This window comes from Excalfactoria chinensis, chromosome 2 (genome assembly GCF_039878825.1).
Source record: "Excalfactoria chinensis isolate bCotChi1 chromosome 2, bCotChi1.hap2, whole genome shotgun sequence".
NCBI classification, from domain to species: Eukaryota; Metazoa; Chordata; class Aves; order Galliformes; family Phasianidae; genus Excalfactoria; species Excalfactoria chinensis.
Window position 1 is genome coordinate 87,558,088 of NC_092826.1, and position 12,673 is coordinate 87,570,760.

The 12,673-nt window shown below is 48.3% G+C and overlaps 1 long non-coding RNA gene across 1 annotated transcript; it reads right to left on the minus strand.

Annotated features, from left to right (window-relative positions):
- Positions 1-216: 216 nt before the first annotated feature.
- LOC140249154 (uncharacterized) lies at positions 217-3,028 on the minus strand. The gene is made up of 4 exons (XR_011902951.1): positions 2,929-3,028; positions 2,520-2,584; positions 2,330-2,390; positions 217-276 (listed from the first exon to the last, which is right to left on the minus strand). It is a non-coding gene; the product is annotated as an uncharacterized lncRNA (long non-coding RNA).
- Between the last annotated feature and the right edge of the window lie 9,645 nt (positions 3,029-12,673).

Here is a 12,673-nt window from a genome sequence, read left to right on the forward strand (position 1 = left end):
ATTCACAACTTCAGCACAAGCTGTAATGGCTCAGCATATTTAGCTTTCCTGTCATTACAGCTGGAAAACAAGATACTCCTAAACATCAGTCAGCAAGCACTCGGATCAGCCTGCCCTCTGGTTTCTACAATGACAGACATCATTACAGCCACCTCTGACACCTTACCAGGAGATGCTTCCATTTATTAGCCTGGACTTGATTCCTTCCATCAGCAGCTGCTCCTAAACTGACCTCGATTCATACAGTGATACCATCGACTTGTAGCACGAGCTGACCTGCAAGACAGTGAAGTAAAAGGAGGATGGCCACAAACACTGACACAGCACGTTCTAATATCCTTGAACAACCACAAAAGAGACAAAACAAGAGATAAGGGCATCTGCAGCAACACCCCAGTTGATAAAGAAATGCAAATGCAGCCTGGCCTCAGCAGCCCATATATATTTCTTACCCATTTGATTAAGCAGACTGCATTTTGAACCAGGAGTGTTCACAGTCTCTTGCAAATTAACATGACACAGCCCAAACCAGCCCAAACCAGCCCAAACCAGCCCAAACCAGCCCAAACCAGCCCAAACCAGCCCAAACCAGCCCAAACCAGACAAAACCAGACAAAACCAGACAAAACCAGCCCAAACCAGCCCAAACCAGCCCAAACCAGCCCAAACCAGCCCAAACCAGCCCAAACCAGACAAAACCAGCCCAAACCAGACAAAACCAGCCCAAACCAGACAAAACCAGACAAAACCAGCCCAAACCAGACAAAACCAGCCCAAACCAGCCCAAACCAGACAAAACCAGCCAAAACCAGACAAAACCAGCCCAAACCAGCCCAAACCAGCCCAAACCAGCCCAAACCAGCCCAAACCAGCCCAAACCAGCCCAAACCAGCCCAAACCAGCCAAAACCAGCCAAAACCAGCCAAAACCAGACAAAACCAGACAAAACCAGACAAAACCAGACAAAACCAGACAAAACCAGACAAAACCAGACAAAACCAGACAAAACCAGACAAAACCAGACAAAACCAGACAAAACCAGACAAAACCAGACAAAACCAGACAAAACCAGACAAAACCAGACAAAACCAGACAAAACCAGACAAAACCAGACAAAACCAGACAAAACCAGACAAAACCAGACAAAACCAGACAAAACCAGACAAAACCAGACAAAACCAGACAAAACCAGACAAAACCAGACAAAACCAGACAAAACCAGACAAAACCAGACAAAACCAGACAAAACCAGACAAAACCAGACAAAACCAGACAAAACCAGACAAAACCAGACAAAACCAGACAAAACCAGACAAAACCAGACAAAACCAGACAAAACCAGACAAAACCAGACAAAACCAGACAAAACCAGACAAAACCAGACAAAACCAGACAAAACCAGACAAAACCAGACAAAACCAGACAAAACCAGACAAAACCAGACAAAACCAGACAAAACCAGACAAAACCAGACAAAACCAGACAAAACCAGACAAAACCAGACAAAACCAGACAAAACCAGACAAAACCAGACAAAACCAGACAAAACCAGACAAAACCAGACAAAACCAGACAAAACCAGACAAAACCAGACAAAACCAGACAAAACCAGACAAAACCAGACAAAACCAGACAAAACCAGACAAAACCAGACAAAACCAGACAAAACCAGACAAAACCAGACAAAACCAGACAAAACCAGACAAAAAAAAAAAAGCAATACAAGGACCAATAAAGAAAAAAAGCAAGCCAAAGACCAAGGTATCAAAGATTAAAAAACAAACAAACAAAGAAAACAAAAAAAAAACAAAAATCAAACCCACACAAAACAGAAGAAAAAAAAAAAAAAGAAAATGCATAGCACCTGTAACAACAAAAATACTGGCACAATGGGAATATATTAGAAAGGCAAGGAAATAATGGCTCACCCACCTCTGAGATTGGAAGTGCACAGAAAAAACTGCACAGAGGAGAAATCATCAGAAAAAAATCCCACCCAGGGGCAGTCAGCCCTCAGAAATGCTCTGTAGGAGAGGTGCAGCCAGCCTCCACCCCTTCCAGTCACTCAGCTGAGAACTCAACAGTTCTCATACAGCAAATCAGAAGAAAAATAGCAAAGCATAGATGAAAACACAGCAACAACAAATGAACCCCAAAGGATTCGAGAAAATAACACAGAATTAAGTAAATAAATAAATAAACCCACACACAAAAATGAAAATTAAAAAAAAAAAAAAAGCAAAGACAAAGAAAAACAAAAAGACAAAAAAAAAAAAAATAGCACAGCACAGCAAAGAACAGATGACAAAAAACAACAAGGAAAACACACCTCCCTGAAAAGAAATGGCACCTGAGCATTTCACCAGAGAGGCTCCTTCCCTTCGGTCTTCCTGCAAAGACACAAGGATAAAAGGCTCAGTTCCTCTGAGCAAAAATTGGAAACAAGTCCACAAAATTATTCATTCAAAGGCACTTCCAGGAGATGCATAACAGAATCCTTCCCAGTTACACAAGCTTACACTGTGGCCTTAGGAGAAACAAGCTCCCTTTCTGGTCCCGGTTCCTAAGGGCTCCTTTTCATCACCTGTTGGACACAGCAAGAGGACTTTTCTTGCACAAATATATGCCCTGCACACCCTTCTCCATCCCAAAACAAAGTCCAACCTAGAGTTGCAGAGCAGACACTAGATGCTGACCAGAGCAGTAAATGAACAGAAGAGGGGAGAAGCAGATACAGGTAAAACAACTAAAGGAGAGAAAGAAATCAGAACTGAAGAAAGGATACAGGTAAGAAAGAAGGACACAAGAATGGAAAGTGCTGTAGAGGATAGGACTGGACATCAGCAGAAGAGGAGCAGATGCAAAGCTACACCAACGTGTGCCTTCTCCCTCTGTCCCTGTCCACCACTAGCAACATCCCCCACTGACAGGGATGCTGCTGCCCCAGCAGCTGATGGGGTTGTGGCCTGGGGCTGTTCCCTGCCACTTCTTTTCTTCAGGTGTCTGCACACGAGGAACAGCTGTTCCCCATGCCCTGCATGCTGGTAATTAGTGTGGGTAATTACTGGGTGGGAATTGTGGGAAGGAAATTCAGGGGTGGGATAGTGAGGGGAGGAGGAATGGGAGGGAGCTAGGACATTTTTCAGGGGTGGGAAATTGTTTTGTTGGGGTTGTGGAGATCTGCCATGACTGTTAGGATAAGGAGTTGGAAATATTAAGAGATGGGTGCATGCAATGGGAGTGTTTCGCCTCTGTCCTTGATTACAGCTTTGACACCAGGCAGTAACTTACCAAAGCCATGCAGTTGAGTTTAGAGCCGGGGGTGAGCTCCAAGAGGGCACTCCTATGAGCACCACACGGGGTTACTTAAATATGATGGGGGTGCCCCTGCAGGCGCCCAGGAACTGTTTCCAAGGTGCTTCCGTGTGGAAGGGAGAGAAGAGTGTTGGGAAGGAATCCCCAGCTTTAATTGCATCCTGTGTCATTCTGACTGGAAGGATGTTTAATGGGAGTTGCTCTGTCCCGCGTTTGCTTGCAGATGTGACTAGAGGAGGTGACCCAGGTTCCCCTCTAGGTTCTGGGACCGAAAGTCTGGCAGATCGCATGGGTATGTCATGGCTTTGTAATTCCTTAGAGAGCTTTCACTGCCCATTTCCATGCCATTTCATGGCACGATCCCCTGTACGCTCCGCTATTCAGTGACGCTGTAGTGTATGACTGAATCTTTTCATGGGTCTTTGGTTGCAGAAGTGCCCCCAGGGAAAGCCTTGCCCGATCCTCGCTTTCCTCCTGCACTGGAGCCCAGCTGGAATCTCAGCTGTGAGTACTTTTGTCTTTACTGCCTCCACTGACTCACCACTGCTCTTCAAAAGCTCATGTACATGATATTTAACTTCACGCATTCTGTTTAGGTCTGGAAAGAGTAAAGGACGAATCTGAATGAGGAAAATACTCCCAGGGCTCGTCCCGTCTCATACAAAAATTGTTGAAGGAAATGAAGAAGGCAGAGCGTGGTGGGTATACTTCAGTCTGCTTACCATGAGTCGTGGGAAGCTGAGGTCTGATGTACATGGGTGGATAAGCTCTGGCCTACAGAGCAGGAAAGGGTCAGAGCCGTGCTGCGGTGGTGTTCCATGTAACGCCTTGCAGGTGCTGTCAAGCACCAGAGCTGGTCTGCTGCCACTTCTGCATCCGACCAAGACCCAGAGACAGGTGCTCCCCCCAGCATGACCGTTACTTGTCAGAGCGGCTTTGTGCAGACATGGGCACCCAGATGGCAGCAACTGGCGAGTGCTGTGCTTCTGTCTGTACAAAGCCCTCTGTGCAGCTGAGCAAGTTCAAGGCAGGAGGAGCATCCTGAGCAGGGGTGGCTGCCTTTGTTGTTGCTGGAAAGAAGGTGAAGAAGGCGCTTCTGTTGGAGCTTGAATTTCAGCCTGCAGATGCCTGTCTGTAGTGAGTGGAACGTGATGGGTGGTGATGCCCACAGCACAGTGTGTGAGGGCCTTGCGTAGGAGCTGATTCCTCAGGAGGTGTGAGAGGGTCGGCACCCTCCAATTCCTGGGAGGGACCAAATGCCCTTGGGCAACAGAGGGGGGTGTAGTGGCTTTGGGGGGCTGGGACCAGCAGACTTTGCCTGAGCTCAGGATTGGTGTACCTTGGTTCCTGATGAGAACACATCACGTCCAATCCTGCTGTCCTGCTTTCTTTCTAAAGGAATGGAACAGCCAACCGAGCAGGATGCACTGCAGGAAGGCAGCCATCCCACTCTGCCCAGCTCGGACAGTGTAACAGAGGCAGCACCAACAACTAGCATGCCAGGTAATTTCTGTCCCGTGGCCATCCAGTGTCACTAACCAGAGTCACTGTGTGCCTGCAGGCTCTTCCTGCCTACTCCTGTATACCAGGTCAGCAGCCAAATCAGGGCACATGTAAAAGAAGCCAGGCTCTCTGAAAATGGCTGACCTCAGTTGGGTCTGGAGAGTTGTTCAGCAGCATGCCAGAGAAAGTGCGTGCAGAGCTCTGTGACACTGCTCACCTCCCACCGCTCCCAATTCCCAGAGACTTGTGAGCTTTGCCCTTTTGGATGAAAGGGATCCTGTGTGGTAGGAGCCTGCAGGGGTGTTTCTCCCCAGGGCTGGCTCCGGCTGTGCCCTGTGCTGGCTGGAGCCCAACCTTCATCCTGGGGATGTCCTGCGGGAGAGCTCAGGACACGTGAGCTGGGGAAAGTGTGAGGGAATCGGCTCTGCGGTGTTGCCCACAGACAAAGCCCAGAGCCCAGGGCACAGCCCCAGTCCTCGGCCAAGAGCAAGACACGGGTAGTTCCTGTGCATCCTCTCTCTGTCAAACGAGAGGTGGAAGCAATCTTTCTTGTCCCCCGATGCTTAGGCACCAGGGGCAGAGGCACGCACTGAAGAAAAGGACAATTTCCGGGGCCTATGAAGCACACTGAGGGATCATCTGTAGCGCAGGTGAAGGTAACGTGGGACATTGTCTTGCTTCTTCCAGGGATGAATGCCAAGAAAAGCACAAAGGCTGCTGTTGACAGGTCTGTGCGAAAGCGCCACATGATGGTGATTCTCAAAGCTCTGCTGCTGTCTGCGCTGGTGCTGGCCTGTGGTACTGTGCTATGGATATGCAAAAAATACTGGTGAGTTGGCTTTTCCCCAAAACACTTTATTGCTGCGTTTGGCAAGGAAGCATTTGTGGTGCTGGGATCCTGGACGGCCAAACTTTACGTTGCAAAGCTTTTCTAGTTTCCCCTTATTTCCTGTCAGTGAGCAGTGCTTTCTGAAACTCATTTTCACAGGCCGTGCATGAGGAAAGAGAGAACAGCAGAGCAAGCTCATCCCGAGACCGACGGTGAGGGTGTTCCAACTGGAGATGAGTGCAGAATGGAGCTGGGAGAGGCAACAGGAGAGAATCTTGCCCAGTCAAACGAGAATCTCAACAACAGTCCCAGACCATTCTGTTCTGCCATCAGAAACATCCTGTCAAAATGCCAGCATTTATTCATCTGCAAGACCACCCCCTGCTCCAATTGATGTTCTAGTGGAGTGGGAGCAGGATTTGGATCGGCTCCTTTAGGAACTCTCTGAGGTGACTGGCAGTGTAACAGCGTAGTCTCATTGTATCTTAAAAACAAACAAACCATCAAAAACCAATAAAACAAACAAAAATCCCAGCACTGTTCTTTTCCTTGGATACGCTGACGTGATACATTTTCCAGCTGAGACTTTGCAATAAGTCTTGAAGCAGTTTTGAACTGGTACAAGTTGGCAGTGTCTGCATTCCGTTCTCCTAATTTCCTTGCTGCTCAGAGTTACGGTATTTATTAATATATCAATAGGGGTATTAGTGTCAGCTGCTTTCTCCACTCAGGAAGTCCCAGTGCAAGCCAAGATCCAGACAGGAATTCTTCAGTGGAGGCTGTGGTGTTTATGAATAGCCATACAATATTGCACTTTAGTTAATTCACCAAAAGCACATCTAGTCCAATTTGACAGTATGTGAAGTTGCCATGAAATGTTCTCAAAGATGATTTAGTGTCTTGAGATCTTTCCACTTGAGCATTTCCCAAGAAATTCAGTTGCTGAGAGATATAAATACTAGTTAGGTAAGTTCAAGAACTGCTATAGTCTACAGAACTTTTCACAGGACAGTGTGTGTAGGATACCCCACGGTATAAACCATAAGAGGGATAATCCCAGAAACATGCACATCTGTAAGAGGCCATGCTTTTTACATTATTGCCTCAAAAGTTTGCTGAAATGGACAAGTCCAGGCAAGCCCTGGGCAGGGGATGAGAAATCCTTTGTCTGAGGGTAACAGATGGACAAGTCCAGGGGCAAAGAGAGAGAGAGAAGCTGCAGATGAATGGCCGTGGTCTTTTGTGTGTGCTTATCTCAAGGAAGATGGCCATCTCACGGGTACTCGCATGACTCTGACCCAAGCTCCCAGGAATGTCACGTAGGCTGGGAAGAAGTAGGATAAAAAGAGCATGGACAAACCACGAATTTAGGTTTTCTGACATCAGATGCCTCACTTCATGAACAAGGAGGTTTTTTGACATCACGTGCCAAACTACGTGAATGCCTGCATGCTGGAGAAGATGCTTGCATGAAGAACTTCTAGGTATCTGGCCTCAGAATCTCTCCATCGTCGTCCTACTGCTGCCAACTGACTCTCCTGGGCTTGCTGTCGAACCATTTGCTGCTTCACATTTAATCCTTAGGGGAACAGAGTGGACTAAAGTTCCACGTGTTTTCATGTTGACACTCAACGTGCACGTCGTTTGATACAGGACCCAACAATGGCAGAGACGATGACGAGACCTGCTGAAGGTGTTTTGGAAGGCATAAGAAGCAAGGGAGAGAGATGTGCACAGTTCTTCTGGATGCTGTGCAAAGAGCAAATCAAAGTCAGCCCTTTTTTACTTTGCCTGTCCCTCGATGCCTATGAGGCTTCTGTCACATATGGTTGTGCTTACAGCAGAGACACGAGGTAAGTTTTGGTTCTTAGTCAATCTTTTGAGTGCGATCCTGTCATTGTTTTTTGATCTTTCCCCTTTTCTTTCACTGTTATTTTTTTCCTGGTGAGTACCTGGACAAAGTCCAGCAGTTCCATGCTGCTGTCTGTAATGCTTTCCTAGGGAAGGGAGTTTTGCTGGAATTATACCTTCCTGTATAGCCAAGTGAGCTGAAACCAATACGATCCTTGCTGTTATTAATTTCCTGTTGTAATTTATGCGGCCATCTGAATACAATGTATTTTAATCAGGGAGATGGCCTGCGTGATGAAGGAGACCAGAGGTGACGGTAATCTTTCCAGCCATTGCTACAGCAGTAGCCAAGGTCTTTGCTGCATGTAATGATACAGCACTCCCTCTGGTGTCAAGTGAAAGAAGGAGCAAATTTCAGCTCTTCTGTGGCCGCATACTGGTCAGGAATGGATTTCAAGTAAGACCCACAGTCATAACGTGGGGTTGAGTGACCTGCAGTAAGCACTGTTACCGCTAGAAATGACCTGCAGTCCCAAGGAAAGGTAAACAAACCCAAGCTAGGTATTACGCTGAAAAGCATCAGTGCAAAGGGCTTTAGGATAGATTGCTTTTGTGTCCACATCTAGCAGATATTAGATGAGTCCCTTGGCTCATTTCCCACTTTGTTAGGAATTTGGAAGCACCGTGGAGGAGTTACATGCAAATCACAGTCAGTTTGACTAAAAGGGGTGACAGAAGGGGTCAGAAGGGATGGTGTCACTGTGCAGGGAGCACCAGAAAGCCGGGACGACCTGAAAAAACTCTGAACGCAGTTGTGAAGTCCAACAGATCCAAGGACAGACATCAGTCACAACCACAACAAACCATACGGATGTTCTGCTTCTGCCTTTATAGCTCTAAGGACAGACAGACCGTACAGATGTGTGGTGCTCATGGGTACGTCTCAGAAAACCAGCGGTGGAGGAGCACGTTTGGCTGCAACATCCATCCTGCTTCCCTCGAGACGTCGGTCCCCAGTGGTGGCGCTGTGATCCAACTTTTGCCACCGGAGGAACTTTTTCCTGCGTGCTTTAATTTTCTGTGCTCCAGGTGATCAGTGCTATTCCAGGAGACTGAGAGAGATTGCTCATCAGGAAACTAAGGACGTCAGATTGGTTCCCGTGATCCACACTCTTTGCACCATTCAGTGCACTGCAGAACTAATGAATGGCTGCACGAAATAGATGCAGTGAAAGCTAAATGACAGCTTTGGATGGAAAAGAATGGGAGTAGCTGCTGTCCCCAAAGTCATGGCTCTTATTCAGGTGCATGAGCCCTTTTCTCCTTTAATAACAGAGGCTTCCCAGATGTTGAAGCCTACGTGATCTGAAATGACCCAGTAGTCAAGCGGGAGTCATTCTGAGATGCTAGATGCCTTGGACAGAAAGGATTGGCACATTGTGAAAGGTTCACATTTTGCCCCGTTGCATCTCATAGAGGATCCTCCTTGGGGAAGGAGCAGTAATGCTTAACTGAACCGACGTAGGGCTGGGAACTGATTTCTCAGCAGGTGGAGGTAAGGCTTCCTGCAGTGCTTTTCTCTCTGTTGGAATAAATTGCCCATAGTCACAGAAGTCACTTGCAGTGTTTGAGGCACGGACTCAGATGTGAACGATCCAAATCGTTTATTACAAGTTCTCACATCCCTTATATACCTCCACAAGTTGTTGTTTTCTCACTTTCCCATCTGCCCTTATAACTTTCCCATCTGCCCTTATGACTTTCCCAACCACCTTTACATGTCAACAAAGCATTCTACAAAACACTTTTCAACTGTCCATGCAGGCACATATGCAATCAGAGCTGTGAGAGCCTTCTTCTCCTTCCAGAGGTGTCCTTGGTTCTCATGCTGCTTATCTTGCTCCACAGCTGCTGCTCTGAACAGCTTTTCTTGTATTCCCACAGTCACTGTCTGCTTCTGTTCTGTAGCACTAATTGACCAAAGTATCAGAGAGTTCAGACAAAACATACCTCTAAGTGCTAGACAGAAAGTGGACTGCAAACCTACAGCATGCTTTCTGTCACCCTGTCTCCTTAGTTGCAGACTGTGGTCTCTGGGGTGTTACTGATGGGCAGGCAGGTGTTCATTCTCTGTGCATCCCACCACTGATGTACGGCCATCTGCCTCCTGCCGTGGTGCTGGCAGCAATGTGCAGCAACAGGGCAAAATCTCCAGAGAGCCCTCTCCATCCGGAGAGCTGCGAGCCAGTCAACTCCCCGCTTGCCAGTCCCTGTGACCAAGTCACAAGTCTGGAAATCAAAATCCATACTGTCTGTCACTCAACTGAAAACGTGTTTGGCTTGAATCGCCCAGCAGAGACCTCACCGGCTGTGCACAAAAGCCCCCCGAGTGCCACCAGCCAAGCAGGACAGTGAAGGGGCACATGCACCGCTCATCAGTTTCCCTTCCCAACAGCTGCTGGCTAAGTGCAGAGCTCACAGAGTGACCTCAGCCTGCAGCTCAACCCTTGTAGCCTGCATCAGTGCTCTCAGCTTCCTGGGGTCACCTGAGCTGAGAACTGACAACTCACCTGACAGCGCAGCCTCCCCAAACCCTGCATTTCAACCTCCCTTCATCCCCAAACCCCAGAGCTGCACAGTCACTGCCGTTTGTGATACCAAAATGCATCTTCAGGCGCACTGTGGATCTTGTTCCTCAGTCTCTAGCTCTCAGAATGGCTTGCATGCTGACCTCCACCTCTGCGTGCCCTAGCACCCAACAGAAGAGACTTCAGGATTAAGCACTGCTCGCCTTTGCATGTCTGCAGGTTAGGACAAGCCCATCGAGCCAGCTTTTCAATTCACTTGAGCCTCTGCACATCCTACAGCCACCACTCATCCCAAGGCTGTCCCTCTCCTTTCCCTCTTTGCTCTTCACTACTTTTCTGGCTAACTAATTCTGTTCTGCGAGTCCACGGCTGCCCCTTCTGAGCCACGTGGCAGTTCCTCATTTCCACATTCACCTGCAGCCACTTTGCTGCACCAAGCAGTGAAGACGCTCCACCAACGTGCGGCTCTCGGTCCCCTGAGCCCAGCACAGACAGGAGTGAAACCTGTGATACAAGTCACTTCGTTGCCTGTTGGCACTCAGTCCAGTCAGAGAGCTCTCAGTTTCTTGTTGCTTAAGAATGTATCTCCTTGTGTTCAACATACATCTGATATTCCATCCGCCTACAATCAGCGAGTTCCTCTAACTGTTAATTGGCCCTCAGTTTTCCCAAACAACAGTGATAAAGGACGAAAGGTTTCTCAGTGGTGACAAGATTGAACAGCAGTACAGAAGCAGCTCCTGTTTCTTCTTAGGCTCCCTGTGCTCTTTGTCTGACATTGCAGTCTCCCAAGGCCTCACAGTGGGAAGGTCTATCGGGGAGCCTGTTAAGCTCTTTGGTGACTCTCTCACAGTCACATCTTCTCCCACAGTGCCCCGCAGAGTTCTGAGTCCAGCAGAGCAGGACTGCTGACAGTTTGTTTTTTTTTGAAGATTACTGCCTTCACATGGATGCGCCCATCCACAATGTTCTGGATCAGACCTTCTGCGTTCTGATCCAGGACATTTTCTACACATATTGATGCTGGTACACGGCACACCCAGATCCTGCCCAGCAGTGCTTCTGGGAAGAAAGCCTCCATCTCCGAGCACAGCACCTGAGATTGTCATCTGCTCCTCCCACCACCACTGTGCTGTTCTCAGCTCCAGTCTCCTCACAGAAATCTCCCATCACTTACTTCCATGCTGCACTACACGGGGTTCTGGCCCATCACAAAGAAGACAGGGGTCTTCATCTCCAGGAGGGGGTCCTCAGCATCCTGCAAGAGAACGGGAAGCCGTGATTCAGTTGTGCTGGGATGTTCTCTGGAGTCAAACACACGAGCACAAGCAACATCTACGTGAGACCTCTGGGAGGAGCTGCAAAACCCTGTCACACCAGAAAACCCGTGACAGATGCAACACCTCAGCCTGATGGACACACCTCCTCCAAATAAAAACATCCCAGATGCGCCTCGAAAATCTTCCAGTTACCTCCAGATTCTATGAAGCAGCTGCAAGAGAGAAAAAATGAAATGCAACTATTTAAATCGCCCCCAGCCCTTTCAGTCCCTACCCCTCTCAGGCAACCAGCTGTTAGAAGAGGGAATCAGTTGCTCAGGCAAGCAGCTGCAGTGACATTCTCCATCACTGAAACCTGGCTAAAAAGAAGCAAGAGTCGGCATCCCAACAGTCCAACACATCACTGCTGTGAAGGACGCTTTGCCAGGTTCAGAAACATCTGGTATATTTAGATGTTCATTGGTTGAACAGAAGGGATTGAGGAAAAAAAAAACAACACGGGAAATCAAACTCCTTATGCCCCTGGGATCAAATCGGACCCCTCGGTGTCCCAGGTCCCAAATTTTCTCCTCAGAAACCACCCCAGACCCCCCTCACAGACCCCTACAGTCCCTTAGCATGCAAAGCCCCTCACTTCCACCACAGAACCAGCCCCACAGGCCCCCTTACAGACTCCTACAAACCAACACAACCCCCCCACTAACCAAAACCCCCAACTGCTACTCAGAAGCAATCCCATGACATTTTCCAGAGTCTCTCTGCCCCCTCATAGATGTTGCCCTTGGCTTTGTTGAACCTCATTAGGACACCACACGTGACCACCTCCAGCCAGACACAGGTCCACTGAGCACAGCCCCTCTGGCTGCCACTGTCCAACCAATTCCTGATCTGCCCCCTAAGCCACTCTTCAAACACAAACCAACCCAGACCACTGCCAAAATTCTGTGCTGCAGTGGTACAGAGCTGGGGCAATGTGGGACTCCTCTGAACCTGACGGACCGCAAAAGTGTTGGACTATCAAAGCTTTGGGATGGGAAATGTTTGGGGGGGTGGGAATTCTTGGGGTGGGAAATGAAACGAAAGCTGTTTGAGGGAGGGTGGGAGGGGGGAGCAGGGCAGTGAGTGATTGACTGGGGGGAAATTTTAGGGGGTGGGATCAGAGACAATTGTTGAGGTAGGAAATGGTTGGGAATATTGTCATTATTTACTGTTTAGTATGTTAATTTGTTAAATGTGTGGTGCTCACTGGGATACATCTCTGCCTGCAGTCATTCCTGCAGCACCAAGACCACCCAGACCCCCATGCC